Raw genomic sequence first — 22765 nt, 5'->3', positions numbered from 1 at the left:
CTCCGGTTCAGTCGCATCTACCCACTTCATGGTTGTCTGGTGTATGCGTTTGGAATTTTTGATTTTGCCACATTGCAGTGGAGAGTCGGGAATCGGGCAGTCGGCAGTCGGAAGTCTGCAGTCTCCAGTTGGCAGTCAATATGCAGCCAAAGTACACCACCCTCCTGGCCATGCCACGTTTATCGGAGGACTACTGTGGCTCGTTTTGTTTGTTTTTTTTTTTTGTGTCAGTTTGGGTTTTGGTAAAGTTTTTTTTTTTACTTGCCTGCCTGCCTGCCTTATTTTTGCTCTCCTCCAAGCAGATTGAATTTTGATTTGGCGGGTAATTGAACTTTTACTACAGAAGCAGCAACTGGAAGCAACTCCTTGGCTGCTTTCTGACCAAAACCGAATAAGCCCTGTTTTCCCCTGCCATCTGGCTCTGCCACTTGCCATCTCCCTGCTGCTGGCTCTTTTCTTGGCCATGATTAATGGCCGGCAATGCGCAACGCACGATCTACGTTTTTGGCCTCATCATAAATTATTAAACAAGTCCACTTGACACATGCACATGGAGAGTCCACAATATAAATGACCAGAACAGAAGGATGCTGCATCTGGTTTGGGGTCCACGAGGGGGGACCTTACAAAACTGTACAAAATGCTCTCAGGCCCCGAGATCCATACTCCCTCCTCCCCACAACATTTTTGGCATTCCCCAGACACCGAAAACGGTAAAAACGAGACACGTCCACGTCCGACAGAGTCGTGTCTCGTAAGTATATCTGGTCAGTGCTTAAGTAATGATTTACCCTGCTTATAGATCAGTTGGACTAATCGCTGCCTGATCGACTGAGTTGAATACCCTACTAGTTGTAGGATATTACCAAGGTGAAAGCATTCGTGTTGCTACCAACACCTTTGGATACGCGGGCAAGGTGCTAAAGTCGATAGCAAACACAAAACTGAGGTGGCTAGGGGTATGAAATGATAAAAAAACAGATAAAAAATACAAAACAGGAGGCAAGAGAACAAAACACCAAAAACCTACTAAAACCAAAGACCTTGGTTTTAGCGGAACAGGCCAACAAATGCCATCGAAGCGTTTCAGGCCAAGTTGCCTGTTTTGTTTACCCGCCGATTGTGATGATGGGAACTACAAAAAGTTAAAAAAAAAAATAAAATAAAAAAATCAACGTTGTCGAACTGGAAGCGATGACGAGGCAACCCTTGGGCCCATTGGCCATCATAATAATCAGCCCGAGCAGCGTTGGGGGAAATGCATTAATATCCCCCAGAGATGACGATCCTTGATAATTCAATCAAAAATTAAAGAAATAATCAACTATACTTTTGGTCTAGCTTTTTCGCCATTTAGTGGCAAGCCCGGCCTGGTATTCTACCTCTAGCTTACCTGTCCTAGTATGTACCGCTGCCTGCCTGCCTGCCTCGTTCACTTTGCCACACATATTGTCATGTGGAATGCCAATTTAAATTGTATACCCAAAGGACATTGCACATTGCACATGTCTCGACATCGCATCGTTTGCTGCTTCTGATATTTTTCTTTTTTTCGTTTTTTTGTTTTTTCTGCGTTCCTAGTTGTTATTTTTGTTGTCCTGCCAAGAGATTTGCCATAGTCACCGTCTTTTTAGTTGTTATTTCTTTGGTTCGTTAGTTGTCTAGGTCTTGACAGGACAACCTTACTACTGTACCTAACCGTTTATGCACTGGGGGGAAAAAAGTTTGCATTTAAAACTTGTACTTTTGGGTTGGTTTTGGTGAAGGTGAGAGCTCTTAAAAGGTTCTAGTTTAGTAGCTTAAAATTTTTGAAATTATAAATTTATTTACATATTATGTTTTTTTTTAGCTTTCAAAATTATTTAATTAAAAGGTATGGAATTTCATTAGAATTCTCATGTTTTTCCAAATTTTTTCTTAATATTTTGAAGAAATCCTAAAAAAATACGTTTTTAAATCCTAAAAAAAAATAAAAGAAAGTGTTATTAAGAGACTTTTGGGGAATAATTTTATTTATTTCAATAGAACTTAAGCATTATTTTGAAGAAAAACACCTTATAGAGGTGTTTCTTAAAGAAAAACACCTTATTAGGAGCTAATTTCTCATGTGGTTTTAGCTCCAAGCTTAAAAGAAAGTTAGAACATGAATCCCTATTTAGAGAAAAAGTGGACGGTTTTTTTAATATTTAATACTGATTAGGAAGAATACTAAAAGTAGTAATACTGATTATTTTTTTGAGTAAATGTCGATTAAATTATATATACATTAATAAAAATAAGGCTTATATATCAAGCCTTTTTAAATAATTTTTATTAATAGTATTTAATTATAAAAACTTAAATTTAAACCTCTGAGATAAAATTTTTCTCAAAGTGTATGCAACTCATTCCACTGGCGTCTGTCATTTGCTGTCGTCGTCATTTACCTGGTCTTCCCTCTACTCTACCTCCACCCCTTTTGGCCGCTGCCCTTTCCATTTTTTTTTTCACTTGGATCCTTGGAACCTGGAACCTAGGGAATTTATGGGAAAATAACTTGCTGGGAATTTATGAAAACTACGACGCCATAATAACAATAATCAGACTAAGTAGTGACCGCTGCCAGACATAAACTCTGACCAGATAAACTCGCCTTCCTTCAGCCATATACAATACATACATACTATATCTATAGAGGCGAAGGGTATATAGTATAAAAATGCTAATGTCTGGGGCGACATTGGCACTGCACCCCCTGGAACCAGTCGGTCGCACAGCTTAATTAGCAAAAATGTCTCGCGAACTTCAGAGACGAAAACGACGACACATTAAGATAAGAGGTTCGCCTTAAGCTGATTGCCTGGTTTAGTGTTATCTGGACTATTTATAGGGCCACTGGCGGCAGTCTGACTGCCAAATGCTATTCCTTCTAGCCTTCTAGCCTCCTAGACTCAGTCGCCCCAGTAAAGCGAAAATATAGAGATTCATCTTCGACTACTATCGCTTTTCTAGATTTTTTTTTATGCCTACACAGCAGTGGGGCTTCGGGGTTTTGTTATTCATTCGAAACTTGACTCCATTAGCTGGTTTTTATGGCCATTCTGAGATAATTTGCAGATTTTCGGTTATTTTTGATGGCCTCTTGCGGGGCTAGTTGCCGTTAATTTGTGGTTCTTTTTGGGGCTTGGAATTCAATTTTAAATGTTGTCTATTTTTCGGGTGTTGGACAAGTTTTGGGGGGTTTTTTTTTGTTGGATGCATCACCTGAACACACCGCAGGTGCATTCACCCCTGGCTGGCAACCTACCCGCTGCACGCTTTTGATGTAAAATTCCCCTAGGTGGCCGCGCTTCAGTGACTTCCCTAAGCCTTTTTCACAGTTTTTACTTTTTTGTAATACCCGGTACTTGTGGGGTGCGAGGGTATGTTGCTTTTGTAAGAATGTTTGTTATAAGGGGAGGAAATTATGTTCAAGTTCTTTAAAGTATAGTCCTTTTAGCAGTGTCCATGTGTCCACCAATCTGTATAAGTTCATGTATCACAGAGGCTATAAGAGATAGAGATATAGAGCCCTTTTTGGCTTTAAAAATAACATTTTTCTTGTAGCCCTTTTTCTTGTTTTGCTAAAGGTTTCATTCCATACCATGTATACTAAAGGCCTATTTATATCTAGAAAATAAAATTCAGAAAAATCGGGTTATTTTTAGAAGAGTTATAGGCTTTTTAGTCTTTTTCTCTACTGGCTTGAATCAAAACCCCCAAAAGTAGGCAACACCATCTTTTCTAAAGAAACTATTCCTCGAAAGGTTTCTTAAAAATATAAAAAAAACCTTTAAAGAAAGAGAAAAGTACCAGGTATCATATAGTCGAGAACCTCTATGAGTCCTTTCGTCATCACCATCGCGTATGTGTAATGACCAAAACTGCGAGGGGAGCTAGAAAACAAAATGCAGCAAAAATGAAGAAATAGAAAACAGGAAGAAATAGGGAGGGTGTTGGAGAGGCGGTAGTGCCACAAACAAACTGACAAATTTTTCCATGCACCCTCGAAAAATGTGCAGTAATGGCGACAGGTCGCTGGCCTTTTTCATAGTTTTTCTCATTTCAACTGCATTTAAGCGCAAATTTTCACTCGTTCTTGACATTCATTTTCCCAAAAAAATAAAAAAAGAAACATAAAGTGTTGATGGTGTACAGGAATCGCTGGAAAAGTTGTGAAAATTGTGCAAAAATTTGTGAAAATTTGCGGAGAAGGAATTCGGGCAGAGAGGAGGTGCCGCCACGCCAGAGTGACTGGCACTTGACATGCAGGGAAACGTGTTGACTTTGTCTAGGGAATTGCTTAAAAAGGCAAGGAGTTGGTTTTAAATTTAAAAATAAATATATTTTAATTAAAGTTAAGTTATAAAAATTATTAACTTAAAAATTTAGATGTTTTTTTAGAGAGACATTTTGAGGGTCTAAGACTTTGGTGGCTTTCAAAATATTTGTATTCAGTTTTTAAAGCCACTTTTCTTAGTTATTTTATCTTTATAAATATTAAACATTATTTTAAATATTTTTCATTAATTTTTAAGAACTTCTAGCTCCTGTTTTTCTTGCAGTGCCTACATTTGTATGTGTCGCAACTTTTTTTAATGAGCGCCCAGGCAAATGAAGTAGCCGTAGAAGCTCAGCCAAGAAGGATCAGAGGCTTTCCCAGCTGAGGCGGTGGCGTTGGTGGTTTTTCCGGTGGTGCCACCAAGTGCGGTGCCAACCACCGACGACGTGTCATGGCCACCATAAAAGTTTTGTGACACTTTTCCTCTTTTTTTTTTTGCAAAATCTGTAAAAGAAGCCGCTTGCCTGAAAAAAAATAGGAATTTTAATAGAAACAAAAAAAAAATGCAATAGGGGATGCAACGCATAAGCAAAAAAAAAACTAAAGTTTCCTATGTGGCATGCCACTTGATGTGGCTTTCCACTAAGTTCCCTTTCTCTGTCTCTGTGTATACTCTGCCCCCGTCGTTTTCAGCATACGCGCAAAATGACAAATTAATGCGACGCTTGCCTCCTTCACCTCTGCCCCTCCAGCCACGCCTCCACCACTCGCTAGTCTGGTGTCGCCACTTGGGTGGGCGTTGCATAAGAGCAAAAATTGTTTGCGACATCCCCCTAGGCTGGGGACTGGGGCTGCTACACCAAAAAGACACCATATATCGTGTACATAACTATAAATACTTTATAAGATCTGGGGAATGACGTGGCTTTGGCTTCTTGGCGATTGTGGATGGCGGATTGTGGTCTGGAATCAAAGATATATACATGGTAGTTTGCACAGAAATGGCTTCAGATTTCCAGCTAACTCTTAACATGCTCTCTCATCTGCTAATTATAATGAATTTTTTATTATTATTCCAGTAAGTGTGGAGAGTTGTGAGGAAATATGTGTCTATTTTTGTTTCTTTTCATCATAAAGCTGGCTTGGTTTTCAAAATACAAAGAATAAAGGAAGGAATATGCTTTGAAAGTAGGGCCAGTACAAGAATTAATAGATTATTTTAAAGATATATATATAATACATACTTTAGAGACTTAAGAGCTACTTTTAAAGAAAACACATCCTAAACTAACTGAAACCTTTATCTTTTCTCTTTACAGGTGAATATTTTTGTCTTTAAAACCCTCAAGCCAACCTGGTATGTTTTAATATCTGCCTTGAAATTATCCAAAATTATCATATCTTCCATCTGAAGAACCGCTTCCGCTTTTCCTTCCCAGTAAGCCACATAATTAGAACACTTGAAGAGAGTCCCATTCAAGTGCCGCTACTGCCCCTTGAGTTTCCATCTTTCTGAGGCTCGTAAATCCCAGCCTGATTATAGAACCCTCTGATCATATTTTATATGGAAGCCTATGAGCTTATCTTCCGAAATGCTTCTTCAAGTGCCACTTCCCGGCATTTCAACACCCTCTGCGGAATCAATTTGTTTGGATTCCCAAAAAACTAAAAGCAAAGCTCAAGTATTGGACTGCCAGTGCCCGGTCGGTCGGCCCCTCCTCCATATATCATAATGATGAGGATCATTTTGGAGATACTATATATGGTATTCTTGGGCCTGTCTGTCGGGTCTATCCCGCTGATTGGGCCAGTGAGTGGAATAAAATCTGTACAGCACACATTTCTTTTTGAATATTCGGGTCTTCTTCATGGGCCCCAATATGGGTACTTCTTAGTGCCCTGGTTGGGGCTCTTACTCTCTAATTGATTAAGCGTGAAATAATTTCTTTTGATTGACTTCAATTGAAATGAATTATTCTTTAATTGGAGGCGCGCAGTCGGTGACCACAAAAACCAAGAATATGAAAAAAAGAATCATTTCTGAAAAACAAGAAACGAAACTAAATGAAGGCAAACACTTCTAAGTACAATGCGTCGGTGCATATTTAACCCGTGACTGTGAGGGGGCTTTGAATTAAAGTGGAATTCAACAAAAAACATGGAAAACAAATGATTTGGTTTCTGATTCCATCAGGGTAGTGGGAAAACTAATAGAGAAAGGAAATCAAAGAGGAAATATCTATTTTAAAGGGTTATAGGGTTTTTTTATGAGGAAAGTTATGTAAAGTAATAAAAATGGCATCGAAAAATTCAAAACAAGACTGGATATTAAAAGAGATCAATTTTATGAAACCTTTAGAAAGTATGTATATTGCTTAAAAAAATATTAAAAACATTTTTTTAAGTTTTTGTTTCATTCCAAATTTTAATAAATGCTTCAAGTAGATTAGTCGATAAAATAAAAAATAAATGGTAATCCCTGAAAAGATTTTTACAATATTATAGAAATTTAAAAAAAGGCTTCTAAATAAAGAATTTACTTCTAGAGATTTTCTAAGGTAAATGATACAATTTCTACTGAAACTAAAGTACAATTTTTAATTCCTGAGATGTTTCAAAATCTTAAAATCGAAAACGTATAGAATTAAAAGAACTATGAAAGAAATTATAGAAAATGCTGGAAGAAAACCCAAGACTTTTTCGAAAAAAGGTGGTACTATTTTATTTTTAGAACTTTTACTAAAACTAGAGTTTAAAAACATTTCCATTCCCAATTCCTGGTATGTTAAATTGAAAACAGATTAATTTTAATTTAGACAGATTTAAAGAAATTAATCTTAACAAATTTCTAGAAAGAGCTTCAAATAAACTCTAGAATTTTTCGAAAATAAAAAATACTATTTCAAACTTAATTTAGAGTTCCAAAACATTCCCATAGATCCTGTTGTATAACTATATTTCATCCATTATCCTATTACCCTCCACTAAATACTCAACTTTTAAATAGTTTTCGGGAATATTGTTTTGGTAACTTCAAGCCGGACCCTGCTAGTAGCCCCTACCACTGACGCCCCTGGCTTTAAGCTGTCCTTCCCTGACTGAACGCTGACTGTGTTTGTTAGTTTGTTGGGCCTGCTGCTTCAGTCTGGTGCTAGTTGCTGGCTGCTGGCTGCTGCCCGTTGTTGTCGTTGTCAAGAACAAAAATAATAATAAAATTTGCTGTCGCTGCGAATATAAACAGGCAATTTTTGTGCCTCATCGCCCCCCAGCCCAGTGCCGTTCCTGCAAAAAACTGCCTCAACGACAGAAAACAGGAACAACAACGGAACAACGGAGACGACGATGGCAGCTGTTTTTAATGTCTGCCCAGCCGCCTAATGGCGCTTAACGTTTCCAAAAAGGGGGCGTGGCTATGGGTGAGGAGGTGGTGGAGGTGGAGGAGGAGGGGACTGATATAGCCCATTGACACTCTGGTCGAGAACAAAACCCAAAAAAAACACAAGAGTTTAGGCAAAATTGTATGTGTGTGTGCCTGGATTTGCGGCAAAAATTGAAAATCATATGCTCATCGTCATTGTCGGCTTTTATTGGCATTTCATGACAGCACAAAGTGGAACAATTTTTTCAAAATTTTAAGAAAAATATAGACACATTTTTTTATTTTAATAATTGAGAGTAGAGTCACTTAGTCAAGTGACTAAGCCTATAAGCGCTCTAAAAAGTTTTAACAGCTTTAAAAACGTCTGTTTAAATCAGGATTTGCTTACATTCAGTCAATACAAAATTTAAAATTTTTTAAAATAAAAAAAAAGGTAACTCAAACCCTAGTCGAACCCTTACTGAGAACATGCAATTATAGCTAAGCAAGTCACTGATTCCATAAACCATTTAAAAAGTTTCAAGAACTGTAAACAAATTGACTCTCAATTTGGGGAAAGATTATTAAATCCTTGAATATCTTGGAAAATGCCTTCTTATTATTTGTAAACTGTTTTTGTTAGCCAAACCGAAAGAAGTTAAACTCGATTTGACCTAAACAAAGCTTATTCTAAAATGGAATTACAAGCTTCTCTGGAACGACGAAACCCTCAAATCCTTGTTGCTGCCAAACTTGCCAAGGTTTTCCTGTTCCTGTTTTTCAAAAAACATAATTTCCTCAACACATACATACACCCACGCACACAAAGGATGGAAAAAAAATGCTTTCTATACAAAATGTGGAAGCCAAAAAGTTGCACAAAATTGCCAAAGTTTTGTTTGCTTATGCATTGCACTGCCCTTGTCAACCGAAAAACCCCTCGATCTACTCGCTACTCAGCTCTCCTCTTAACCCACTAAAAATATGCCCACCCTCTCTAAAATTGCGCCCCCTAATTGTGGGTCCCCCTAGTTGGGGTTGTGGGGTTTTGGTTTTTTTTTTTTTGTTGAAAGAGGGAAAAATTATGTCAGCAGGACGGCAGGAAAATCCAAAGGGTGGGGCGTGTGTAAATTATTTATGTGCCAACTGTCCTTCCCCAACAGGGGCTCTTCTCGGGCCGGCTGGCACGCATGGGTTAAGGCACTTTATAAATAAAAATCATTATACCCCCCGACTTGTGAGCCTGAATTGGAGCATCAGTCATGGGGAGTCTTCAAATGTGCTGTGTGTGATACCCGGTACTTGTCATAAAAAGTTGGCTTTTCTCAGAGAAAACTTTTGAGGTGGGGCAGTTCGACTGCGCTTTGAGAAATTCATACTTTTACTTTGATTTTTTTTCAATTTAATCAATTTTAAAACTAAATTTTGGCCCAAAATAACCAAATCTTTACCTTAAACTCCGAATTATAGCATTTTAGATTAAGGTTAGACTTCGCTCAAAGTATTTTTAGTTGTTTAATATTTTTAGTCATATTTTTTTTTTAGCTCTAAGCTCTAATTCTTACCTTTTCAGACCAGGGTTCTACTACACCAAAAGTACTATTCTTTAAACTTTATTTTCTTGAAAATTTTATAAAAATTGTTTTTGTGGCCCGTTTTTCCGCTTCACTTTCAGCTGGAAAGTCGCGATGGAAGTTTTCGTTTGAAATTAGTACGCATTGTCCTTAATTGTTGGGGCGTATGTTTCAGGGGCGGGGCACTTTATGGGTTTTTTTAGAGGGGGGTTCTTTGGGGGGTTAACCATACACCCATATAGTCATATACCTCTTGTATTTACGTACGCCCGGCCTGGCCGAGAGCCATTGACTTCGTTCCCTGCTGCGTGTTTATTTATTTGACTTGTGCATGTCGCTTTTGGGTGTTAACTTTAATAATTAACGGCATTAATTGCCGCATATGTCACATGTTTGCTTTACCCCACACATACGGTCATGTGTATATACTCTTTATACATTCCCCCGATTTTGCCTTCGGCCTGCATTTGTTGTCCTCCTATAGTCGCATATTTGGCTTCGTTTTTGGAGCTTTTCTTTTTCATTTTTCGCTCCCCTCGTGGTGGCTCCTTTGAAATATTTAAACGCTTATGTCATTGCCAGGCCGGTCATATCCTCCCCCAAAATTTGAAACTCTACGCCACACATTGCATAATTCATAATGAAGCTAAATGGAAAATTATTATGCATTTCTAGGTCTTTTGCTTTGAGGGTGTATTTTGATCCGAAAAGAAAACAAGTTTCAATCGATACATACCTGGGCAGAGGTAATACCATATTTTGATCAAATTTTTTCGTATTTATTCCTCATAATGGCTTTATTATACACCTACTGGAGAGTTTTCAGCTTTCTTCAGGACCACCCAAAACGACAAAAGCGACTTTTCCTTTTATATTTTTATTTATTAATCGAGGTTCATTAGAGACGGCAATAAAAACCGGTAAGCAAGCCCTTGCTTCGATTGCTTCGATTTTGAAAAATGCTTTGTTTATCGTTCGGATGCGAGTTTCGACTCCAAAATGTTTTGTCTCCTAATGAGAACTAATGAATGCGTTGGAGTCTCGGCCACCGGTTTTCAGGTGGGTTGTGCAACCCACACACGAGAAAAGAAGAAACTGGTTTCCAGCGATCTGCTCTGATTCGGAATGGGGGAGACTGCTTGACTAATGCATTCGAGATTAAGATCAGAGATCCTATCAAAGCTCAAACTAATGGACCCAAATGTGATGACAATAAATTGGTTTCATGATTATGGGAAGCTAAAGTCCAATTTATGGAATACGATAATCCATATTGAAGTCATTTAGATGTCTATCTCTTACCAAATGATATAATTTTATGAAAATAACTGACTATGATTAAGACATATATAGATTGGTTGGAATACTTAAGATGCTTTACTGGCTTTAAGAATATTTTTCACACTCCCATACCCCCTGAAGAGCAAAAGTCAGAAAAGTTCTCAAATATTTCTGGTTTTGCTTTCCATTTTGTGGCTTCTGTAAAGTGTTTTTTCAGGGACATGGGGACAGAGACGCTTAAGGCGCTTATGGCAAAGAAAAGTTCAAAAATCTCATTAAATACAACAATATAAACATGCAACAGCAACAAGAACAATATACATATACAAGTAAGTACTAAATATTTATGCCATGCTGTAAGCTGTAAAAGTTCATTTTTTTGTTCGCTTCGCAACGCAGAGTGTAGCATATAAAAATTGTGTAAAATAATAAAAATAATTTCAACGACAACACACAGACATACACATGCATGCAACACATTGTCGCCCCAGACGCCATTTTGTTGTTGCGTGTAATGGATGCCGTTATATGCCAGAGGAATGGAATGGTAGAATGGGAATCGGGAATCGGAATCGTAATCGGAATCGACGGAATCGTGGGTAATCGAGGGGGATTTTCATTCAGAAACCCGTTGGTTTGCGCTTCGCCTTTTTGCATTACTTCGACTTGAATGCACTGGACTCTCTCTCCAGTGGCATAAATATAATTATTTTGTTATAAAAATGCAATCCACAAAGAGAAAAGAGAAAAAACTGAAAGCTAGAACGCATTCGTTTATGCGACACTTGTCCTTAAGCATTTTCTCTCTGCCACATGAGCTGGGTTCGCCAGGGAATGTTTATTGCCCAGACATTACCCGTGGCTGCCCTTTTGTGCTTTTTGCGCCCTTCTACGCGCTTCTCATAAATATATGCTGGCTATGAAAGGTTTTTATGCAGACTCGCCTAATAGGATTGAAAATTTAAAATGGCAATGGCTTGTTGCAACTTGAACGATTCGACACCAATGCTCAATTGATTTATGACCTTTTTTTTGAAAAAACAATTACCATACACGCATAGAAATTAATCTTTATTTTCTATAATTGCTTATCATTGCAGTTTTTAAAGCTCGGGCTTGAAGGAAACTAGAAAACTTAAAGGAGACAGGAGGTAAGTGCAAACCGTAAAGCTGTCAAAGGCATAATAAAGTACCCTTGCCTAATTTGCTAGAGTGTTACAGGGTTACAAAATATTATTACAAATAAAATATTAAATACTTATACTAATAATAATACTAATAATAATGTTTTTTTTATTATAAGTAGAGTTACTACACTCTTAAGCTTTCTTTTATTATTTGTTAGACTTATGTCCTTTATTTTTTTCGAGTGTCTACCCTGGCATATCCTTTCTTCACGTTTCCAGTCAACTGATTATAATAACACGATTTATCAAATGCACGTAAATTACAATAAATTAAACACGAAATTAATATTAATGACAAAGACAGGCGCCCCCACACAGTGGGTGGTGGTGTGTGCTTCTGATATCTTGTCTTTGTATATGAATATACATACCTACGACTATATGTGTATGTGGAGAGACAATTGCCAAATTAAGTGCATGCCTCTGTTATGGCCACGCCCATATTCATGCACTTGGCCATCTTAAATATGAAAATCGTTCTTTTGATTGCAAATTTGCTTATTTGCATTGCATTTGCGAGACCCGCAGTTAATAAGCTTCGGACATAATAGTCCTTGCACACACACACACATACTAGTACATAAAGGATAAACACACACACACAAGCACAGTCTCATCGAGTGAAAGCCAACAAATGACCAAGCGATTGATCAGGGCAACCTAACTGAATGAGAGCCAAAGGAGGCATTTTCCGAAATGGCGGTGGACGTCGGAGCGGTGGAGAGCGATGGTCAGGAATGCCTGCATTCCGTTGGTGGAGTGGGCGCCAAAGTGGGCGGGGCAAAAGGTTTATGGCTTCAGAGCCATTACGAGATGTGCCACCAAAGTTACAAAGCTTTTAAACAATACTTAAGCTTGATTTTTTTAAAAGATTGGGCATAACCCGATTCTTAAACCTTTCTGTGCGATTCTCCAACATGTTAGGTGGTAAGATGTCCCTTCTATACGATTCTCAAAAATCTTAAATAGACAGAAACGAATAATTCTTCCATTATCCATGATTTCCTTCATACAAGCTGTTGCCGCAACTTACAGCTCATCCCTAATTTGTGATAGCTGCAAGGACTTGCAAAATTTTGCATATTTGATGAGCCTGCCCCAGGAATTGCTCTCTCGGTCTTTGTTTGCCCGGGTCTCTGGGCCCTCGATGGCCGGGCCGGATAGAGTCCAGGGCCAGGACGCTACCTACCTGGCCTGTTGAGTTGCAATTTGGCTAACAAATTATGCAACAGCAATAGCAACAGCAACAGCAGCAGGTCCTACTGACCCAACTACAAGGGGAGTATGGAGACGGTACATATTCGTACATAGAGAAGCGTTGACTTTACGGCCAGTCGTCCAACAGCCCTGTTAAATAATTGTAATTTATGGCATTTTACACAAATAAATATATGGAAATCAATAAATTTACCTCGCCATATACACACACATGAATGCTAGCCCCCCTCCTGGGAACTGGGGTTCGGTTTTTGGTTTTTGGTGGTGCATCGCAAATTGCTTTTTGCTGCCCAGCCCGACACTCGCACTCACTTTTATTGTTATTTTTGGATTTTAACAATTATTTTATGTTGTCACAGTTTAAAAAGCTATCCAGCCCCGATCCACAAGGGCATTCAAAATTAATTTTTCTTCATTTTTTTCATCAAATAAACAATATTTTGCATTTCAATTGCGGTTTTTTTTGTTGTGGCCGGTCCAGGAGGAGAGACATATGAAGACAAACACTGTAGTATATGACATTTTGGTGGCAGAGTCACTCCAAAACACTCGTATAGTATTTTGGGGAAAAACAAAACCTTTAATTGACTCAAAACTTGAATGGAACAAATCGATTTCAATTTTGATTTCGATTGCGATTCCTCAAAGCTCTTAATTTAGTCGATTTGATTTGAATTGCAATACTGGTCAGTCGATACTGGACACTGGATAGTGAATAGTAGATACTGGATAATGAAAAACCTTTTTACTTTTTATTTGAATGTATTTTTTTCTAATTTTGTAAATTTCCTCGTTGGATTTTAATTCAATTTTCCCTTTTTGCATATTTGAAAAACAAAAACTACCCATACAGAAAAACACATTTTAGTGAAAAAAAAAATACTACATACATGTATATGTATGTATTTCATAAATATGTTTGCTTATGACTCCACAATCGTGACCCATCCCCTCCTAAAACCGAACCGCCTATCGTAAAAATTTTTATGTTGTGTTGATTTTTGTTTGGCTTTCCAATTTTGTTTGTTTGCTGTTTTATTTTTTCGTTATTCGTTTTCGTTTCCTTCCACATTTTTTTTTTATTTTGTCATATTGAAAAATCGAAATTAATTAAATTGTGTCAAAGTTATTAAATTTTATTGTCATTTGACATAAATAAACAAATGTCGTGGGCAATACGCTCTAAGCCTATAAACAGACACCCCATTGCCCAACTCTTTCAATTAGAATTTATAGAAATTTATGATTGTTTATTTGTAATATTTTTTCCAGCCTTATTTTGTATTTTTTTTCTGTTCTTTGCCGACGTCTGTCTGGCGTTGGGCCCTTGGGCCCCCGCCTCTGGTTCCTCCTTGTTTGCCCCCAAATCAGCCCCATTCCAATCGTTAGTCACGCGTTTGCCGATGCCGCCTGGTGTGAAAAGTAATTATGAACGCTTTATGACAGCCGGTCAACTTCATTCAATGTCCATTAATTTGGCCACACTTGACCGTGTTTTGGCTATCGGTTTTGAGTGGGGAAAATGGTTACATTTCTTACTTGACATGATGCATGGGGAATGGTTTAAGTTTTGATTTCTAAATTATACAAAAGTTTCAAAATAAAATTATGATTTAATCTTAATCTTGCTGAGATTTGGTCACATTTGAAAGTTATTATTAGTTTTGGTCTCACTTAACCGGATTTTGTCTTTAATATTTATTTGTTTGGAATTTCCTCTAGTAAATGTTTAGAAGTTTTAAATTGAAACACTGGTTCAATCAGAATTATTGTAAAACGGGTAACTCTTAAATTAAAACTTAAAGGCTTGAAACTTAACCTAGAAACTTATTTTTTATATAATTATTAAGAACAAATCTAAGCATTACAGTTGCTATTTTTTAGATTTTGGCATATTAAGTATGTGTTCTATTTTCAATAATAATTTATCTTTTCAACTATCTCACCAATTATTCATAAATCATAACCAAACTTAAGCTAGAAACTAATGCTTTTCTAAAATAATTATGAGCCTGGTCAGCTACAGCTATAATTAGATTTGGGCACACTTTACAGTATTTGATTTATGTTATTTATCCAAAAATACACCAAAATATTTGAAATGCAATCAAAAATGATGAAATATGAACTAAAGTTTCCCCAAAATATCACGTATTGTGCCATAATATTTTGGAATATTTCGAAAGAGCCCTAGATCTTGAGTTTTGATTGCCCGACAACTTCTTAAGCTTCACCTTCACGTGTGCCTGTGCAGCAGCAGTCAGTCTCTGGGATATTTGTTTATTTTCGTTCTATGTTTGTTGTCTCAGCTGGACACCGAAGTAGTGCCGGAGTTTTGGGGATCATCACGTCACCAAAACTCTGGCGACGCGACGGTCACGTTTGGATGACGATGATGATGATGATGACCCCAAAAAAATGTACCAGAAACTCATTCACTCACTCACTCCTCTCCCAGGTACTAGGGGGGGTACTGCGCGTTTATGCGTTTGTTTGTATATAGCGTGTTTTTAATAAAATTTATTGCATGCCCTTCCTCCACCATTCCTGCACTTGGTCATATTTGTCTAATAGAAAAATTATGTGGGCTCCAAGACGGCGTTAATTTTTATTATTCATCCCTCGACTTCTTGGCCCCGCCGCCGGCCCTTTAATTATAACATAAAGTTTTTATTGGAATATCTGGAGAGGTGAGGCCCACCCCCGAAAATGGGCATTGCGAGATGAATAAATAGTCGCACTATTAATTTATTATTGCATGCAGAGACATTAAAAATGCATACGCCAATCAGGCTAATTTAATTTTCCATAAAAACTACAAACTGACACCGAAAGCTGCACAAAAGCCGACAATAAAACTCATAAACATTATAATCATAATAATAATATTTAAACTCGAAAGTCAACTAACAACTAACACGAATAATGACAATAATTGAACTGTCAATTTCAGGAAAATGGCAAATTGAAAATCTAACTGGCAATTGGCCGGGACATGGGCGTGGGTGGCATTTTCATTTTTAATTCAATTGTGTAATTTTCCATTTAATTATGCATTAAAAAATATGCTTTACTTTTTTATTATTAAACAAATTTCAGTATTAAACTTTAAAAGACTTTATAGTGTATAGTTAGAATTCCATTAGTGGGCCACTTTAGGGCCATTTTCTAGGGCCCTGTTCCATTGCACCTTTTTGCTGAAATGCATCCTGTGTTCGGGCCATCAAATGTCGGCACACACGCCACTGGGGCATTAGCCGAAAGGGCTCTTTATCTGAAGGCCTCCCTTGGCCAGCTCCCTTGCCCAGAGTGTTGCGTTTTTAATAAAATATTTCCAGGGCGTTATTTGTTTAATGCGCTTCATCAAGTCCTACCAAGGAGTTTTGATTTAATATCTCTAAAAAAGCAAGGAAATCAATATATTTTAAAGAGGACTACAATGTTCAAGGCTATACCTTATTTCTACTAAAATGTTCCCCTTTACTGACCACAAATGGTTCACCTTTCCCTGCTTTGTAGCCGCGTGTGCCGCGTGTCTGGCAGGTGCCGGCTTTCAATTTGCTTTCAATCGCATTGAAATAAAACTCTGAAAGCGAAACCGCCAAAGGCCCAACCCGCAAGAGACACGCATATATTGTATGTACCTATATATAAAATATACAATATAGTATCGCAATATCAGTGGTCTGCGACTGGGACTGGGTCCGAGGAAAAACGTTAATAAATTACGACGAGCCGAGATTATAATGTGTGCCATGAAAAATTATGCCCCAACAAGCCTATGAAGGCCTCTCATGTGTCACGATAGAAAACAATTCAATGTGTGTTTCGCTTTTTCTCTTTTTTTTTCGCCTTTAATTTTCTTTTATTTTTTTTCTGATTTTTTTTTCTCCCGCCACACGGTGTTAAGTTCTCTCAGGTGGTTCATTGTGGGAATTCAGTTTCGGGCAATGGATTCAGTTTCGTTTTCGGTTTTGGTTTCAATGGCGGAAAACAACTGGTACTTTTCGAAATAAATAAAAGACAACAAAAATAATTAAAAATTTGCAGTTTTTTTAAACGGTATTTAAATGGTATTTTTCAACGAAGCAAAAACATGAAAAAGGCAAGCCTTTTAAGCCCTTTAAGGTCTCTAGGTTCAAGTTCGACTCCTGCTCAATGGAAATATTATTTTTTTTACTATTTTTTTGAAGAAAATTCATGAAATCAATGTATTGAGGTTAAAGTTCGACTTCTGCATGAGGGAAATATTATTTTGTTTTCAATTATTGTATTAAATTCTTAAAATTGAAGTTACAGATTAAAATTCGACTCCTTTTCGGCGGAAATATTATTATTTTCATATATTTTTTATTTTATTATTTATTTTCAATTCCAATTATTCCCAATATTTTATGTCTTGAAGTTCCACTCCTACGTTAGAAATTAAAGATTTCCTATTTCTTTTTTTTTGATAGTTTTTAAAATCAAACAGTCTTTATATTAAAGAATTGACTTATATATGACAAGTTGGATATTATTTCCTCTCTGACTTCATAATCTTTCCCGAACTTTTCTTACTTTCTTTTTATTGAGGAAATTAAAAGAGAAAGAAAGACACCGGAGTAGGATTGGCGAACAAAGTATACCCGGAACACTTGACATCTGTAGCTCTGGGGCCTGGGGCCTGGTGCCTGGAGGCTGGGGGTGGGGGCTCCACTTGGCCCCGTCTCTGTCTCGGCTCACTCGGCCTCCTCACCGATCCCACATGACGCACGCATATTTCTCAGCATCTCTCGGCCCGCCGCTGTCTGAATTTTTGAAGTGATTTCAAAATGATTATTCTTTGACACATGGGCCAACACCTGCCCCATGTTGCACATGCAGCTGCCTTCAGTCTTCAATATATGGGAGTATGACGAGCTATGGCTGGTATGGGAGTATGCATATGAGCTGCTTGCTCCTTTGCGTGTGTTGTTTGTGTGTGTAATTATATAATTTGACTGCTGCAATTATGTTGTTGGCCGTTAATTGAAATGTAAACGTCATCATTATGATAAGACGACGTATGTCGGGGTGGGGTCATGGAGCAGAAGAGGAGAAACGGGGAAAAAAAAGGAAAAATGTTGAAGGTAGATGGTTGGGGGGGAAACCTTTTGCTTTTGTTGCGTGCATCTGGCAGCGAACGTGTCAATTCCATTTTTGATGGCTTCACACGCTTCAAAAACGCTTGCCGGCTCCGGCTCTGGCTCAGGCTATTAGCGACTTGAATCCCCGTAGACTCGTACTCAAGTTATACACACAATACCATATACCTACATATACATATATTCCAGGCCGTCTTACGTGTCTCATTAAAGTACGCCTAGCATCTTGGCAAAGAAAATGCAGAATGCAAAACCAGGTATCCCGTTCTGGGCTAAATTTTATTATTTTCCTGGGAAACGTGAATGGAAAATTTAAATGTGAAAATAACTTAAATATCGATAATGCCAGACGGTGACACGTGAGCATGCCCCCGCCCACCTACGCCCCTTGGGGCTGGCACTAAGTGCCGCAACAAAAAAACGTAGTACGAGCTTCAACGTCTTACAGTAGAATTTCAATTGAAACTAGAGCCTGCAACGGCTGCTGCCACTATTTTTTTTATGCATCTGCAGTTTTATTTGCAATTTTTTTTCTTTGGGAAAAGATGACAACCCTGGAGGAAGGCGGCAAACACAAAAAAAAAGGATCTTTGTGGAAGGATGAGTCTGAGTCTGTGTTTGCTGTCCAGTTTGTTGCATTTGCCTTCATATTAAGTTGGCAATTGCATTCATGTGACAGCCATATGAGCAATGCAGCCCCGCCCCATCCGCCCATCCACCCATCTGCCCATCTGGGGCAGACCTCCGCCCACTTCCTTCCTGGACGCCACTGTCGGCGTACGTGACATTTGGCGGCGCCAGCCAGAGGCACGTAGAAGAAAATACTCTGTAAATCTGTGCGCCATTTCGCTTCGCTTCTCTTAATACCCTCTAATGCACTTCATGAGTGCAAGGGTCTCTACGATGAAGGATAAGCGATGCCAGAGCTTGGGTGTCTGTGTGCCCTTGTAGGCGCTTCTCAAAGAATCTAGCTGGTGGGTGGCCTTCTCTAATTATTTTGCGCCCTTCTACACGCTTCTCAAAATGGTTAGCTGGTGGCTGGTAGAGCATTTCACCTTCGCAGGACTTTAGTTTACTGCCTTCTTTGTAGCTTTTGTCCTTTTCAAGTTCTGGCTGCAGTTTTTTCGGCTTTCGGGCGTCTGCTGGCTTGGGGTTTTTCTTCTGATTCCGCAGCCCTTTAGTTGTTTACAAGAAAGCGTCGCCGACCAAGTGCAAAAGTGTTTGTTGGCCGCAGGACTCGGCGGCGACGCCACGCAAAAGTTGCGATCAAGGACCCAAGTCCTGCCATAAATTTTGCTTATCTAAACGGAAAAATACAATTTGTAATTGAAAATATTTTTGTATACACACACACAACCAGCAGGCATAGTCATACGTGAAGCAGAAAAGTTGGAGTTTAAGTTTTTTTTTCGGCCACTTGTTGTTGGACATTTCTAATGGCCTGTGCTAAAGTTTTTCGGTTATTGTTTGGCTGGAAAGGCAGTCTGCAAAGGCCGGCTGCAAGTTAGTTGCCAAAGTAAGGCAATCTCTCTGATTGCTTTGTTGCATCTGGTTTTTTATTCCAAACTTTTCCCCATTCATTGGCGGAAATTAATAAAACATTTCACGATTATATGACACTGTATATGGCCATAGGGCCTTTGAAACTTGATATATTTTAGGGCTATTCGAGGGGTTTCTCTTGAAAGTCACTTTCATTTAAGAAATTATTTAGTTTGGTTTCTCGAAACCCGATATTTCAATGGTTTGGCGGGTGCGGGCAGTTAATCAGCTTAGGGGAGCTATGGAGTATTTTGGAAGGGCAGTCCTCAGTGCCCCCACTCTTTAAAGCATTACCTGGCTTATGCAATTGAGTTGCTGCACTGTCGGCTGTTGCATAATCGCCTGTCCGCTAAATCTATTCATTGATTGGATCGATGGCTCTGGGTGGAGTTTAGAATCCTTTTAGAGCGACATTAGGGCGCTCTGGGGCTATGGGGCTCCCAGGCTCGTGGGCACCCAGGCTCTCGGGCTGGCAAATCGTTTTAATGCGTTCTTAATTAGCTGCAGTCGCTGTTGGCATTTTGCGGCACTTGTTCGACATTTTCAATTGGCGGCATTACTTAAAGTGTGCACCAAACAGTAGGTATACATATATATGTGTATACCATACCCATACCCATACCCATTGCCACTCGAGTAGCGTTGAGTAGTAACCCTTGAAACCGCAAGTGGAAGTGAGCTCTTGCCACTTGGCAGCAGAGTTGCATTTAGTTGCCATCTGCTGGGGCTTAAGTATATAAATGTGCACTCCCTCCGCAGCATCCCCTGCAGCCCTATCCGCCACTAGCAAGGATATCAAGGATACTGGAGACACATGACAGAAGTGAAATGGGTTCTGGCACAGCCACTGATGAGGAAAATCTTGGCCCAATCTTAGCTAAACCTTATTGATGCTGATGATCGTTATGACGGAGCTCTCGTCCATAAATCCAGTCGCTTCTCCCAGCTGGTGTATCTAATCAAGAAAGAGCTAGGATATTAGTAGGAATTCTAGGTAGAATCTTCATTTTCAACTTAAGATTTCCTGCCTGGCTGAGCGTCTTAATTGTTGGCCTTTTTTTGTGGAGAAGGGAGGCAAGTGATGCAAGTGCAAAAGTCGCAGCTTATGCCACCTGAAAAGAGCAACAAGTTCCACTCGCTAGCTGGCTGGCTGGGTGGCTGGGTGGCTGGCGGGTTAAAGGGGAAGTCGCATTATGGCCAGGACTTGGCACTAGGATTACTTATATTCCTATATTTTACTATATATATTACCTATATATTACTTATATCCTTTGGCTGGAACGCAGCTGCAGCTGCCGCAAATTGCGGCACGACTTGTGGCATGCTCCACTTTTATTAACTTTTTAATGCAGCAATGCCAGCAGCAAGCTAACCCTGCCCTTGCCCCATGCCCCATGCCCCGTGCCACGCCTTCTTTGTGCGCCCTCTTTTTGGTTAGAGAAGTTTCTCCCAGGTTCTGGCTGGAAGTTTATGTCGAGCAGCTGTTGCCTTGCTTTCTGCTTTTATTTTTTCTTTTATATTTCATTTCTATTTTAATCTATTTTTTGGGATAACTATACCCGGTACTTGTGTAAAGACGTAGATCTTTTATTGCAAGCAGTACCGGGTATCGTATAGTCTTTTCCATATTTTTGAAAGCATCTATACCCGGTACTTGTAAAACGATATGCAGGCTACTTTAAGATATATCTTAGCTTGCAAGAAGTACCACGTATCATATAGTCTTGTCTATTTTTGCTTAAAGATATCTATACGTAGTACTTGCAGAAAGATTTGAAGGCATCTATACCTGGTACTTGTAGAAGAATATGGCGGCTTCCTTTAAGATACATCTTATCCTGCAACTAGTACCGGGTATCGTTTAGTCTTGTCTATTTCTTCCACTCATCTCTCCCTCTCTGTGGAAGGGAAAGCCTTTTGTTCCCAGCTCTTCTTAGCCCGGCTTTATTGGCTTTTGGCCGGGGAGTGTGTGTGGGCTAAAAAGTTTTGCAAATTAATTACATTTTATTGGGCTCGACTCCTCGCTTTATGTGTCGGAATGAACTGGAAACTACAGAAGAGCAAGAGACTAGGAGACTAGGAGACTGGGTGACTGGAAGTCTGAGACTCTGAGAGGGACAACTTTAGTTCCTCCACCACCACCCAGCCAAAGGGTTTAAAGTTGAGGCCCCCAGAACTCGGTCGCGACGCCGGATTATTATTAATAATAAGTTAATGCCGCTGAGCTGTTCCCCTGTTGAAAGACATTTTACGACTCGAAAATTCGAAAGCCCATAAAAATAAAAGTATAGACATGGCCATGGCCATAAAAACGGGGAGCTGCAATCGTAGGACAAGTACACGACACCAACAACGAATGTAACTTTTTTATGGGCCTGGGCGAATCAAACCTTTCCACAGACACGCCGATAAACAGTCGAGGGAGTCGCTCGTTGGCTTATCTGGGAGATGCCATTAGTCCTACTAGGCCAGAGCCAGAGTCAGAGCAATTATGACAATTTTCATGAATTATAGTTCACAATTAGTACTACAAACTCCAGGCAGTAGAGTTCTAGAAGAAGCTGAGGGGATTAATATTTCTGTTTTTTATGACATGTGTGATGAAAACCCTAAGCCCCTTTCCGAAATTCCAAAACTCCATCAAGACTAATGATTTCAAATATTTATAAAGGTGTGTTTTTTATGAGAAGGCATTGTGACATCATATTATGACATCTGGAATGCTTCGAGTTATATGAATCTATAAAAGGGGATAATTCATCTTTAGACAGGGAGGTCTTTTCATGATGAACCCCGTGTCTATCGTAGGAGGTTGTCGTTTATCACTTTATTAATATTGAAATCCATATTATTTCATGGTAGTTATATCCGGTACTTGTCGAAAGGAAGGATAGGATATTAAGGTTATTCTTTATCATCATGCTTGAGTGATGGGAGGCTGTTCTTAAAAAAAAAGTGGAGTGTTAAGACTTTGAAGGAGTACCGGGTATCGTATGAGGCTACTATATTTGTGGGAGCTGAAGATTCTTTATAAGTCTGGAATATAATATTTGGTTGAACATAGATGGATAATAAAATGTGAATAGTTTATTTTTATAGTGGTGAGTTATCCCCTTTTACGAAACCATATCTTGAGAAATATTTAATACAGAATTTAATTATTGTTTCTTAGACTACAC

General features: G+C 38.8%; 2 protein-coding genes across 3 annotated transcripts in view; one reads left to right on the top strand and one right to left on the bottom strand.

Annotated features, from left to right (window-relative positions):
• LOC108132489 (uncharacterized transmembrane protein DDB_G0289901) overlaps positions 1-22765 on the top strand; it is a 98728-nt gene that overhangs the window by 39576 nt on the left and 36387 nt on the right. For both annotated transcript variants that reach the window (XR_001773706.3, XM_017251924.3), the window contains exon 3: positions 11614-11664. The gene's annotated coding sequence lies outside the window, so the exon portion shown is untranslated. The remainder of the gene's footprint in view (positions 1-11613; positions 11665-22765) is intronic.
• The window catches only part of LOC122321897 (angiopoietin-related protein 3-like), a 91888-nt gene that overhangs the window by 56588 nt on the left and 12535 nt on the right, over positions 1-22765 (bottom strand). The gene's annotated exons all lie outside the window — the stretch shown is intronic.

The sequence above is a fragment of the Drosophila bipectinata genome, chromosome XR (genome assembly GCF_030179905.1).
Source record: "Drosophila bipectinata strain 14024-0381.07 chromosome XR, DbipHiC1v2, whole genome shotgun sequence".
Lineage (NCBI taxonomy): Eukaryota > Metazoa > Arthropoda > Insecta > Diptera > Drosophilidae > Drosophila > Drosophila bipectinata.
This window is presented reverse-complemented; position numbering and strand designations above follow the sequence as displayed.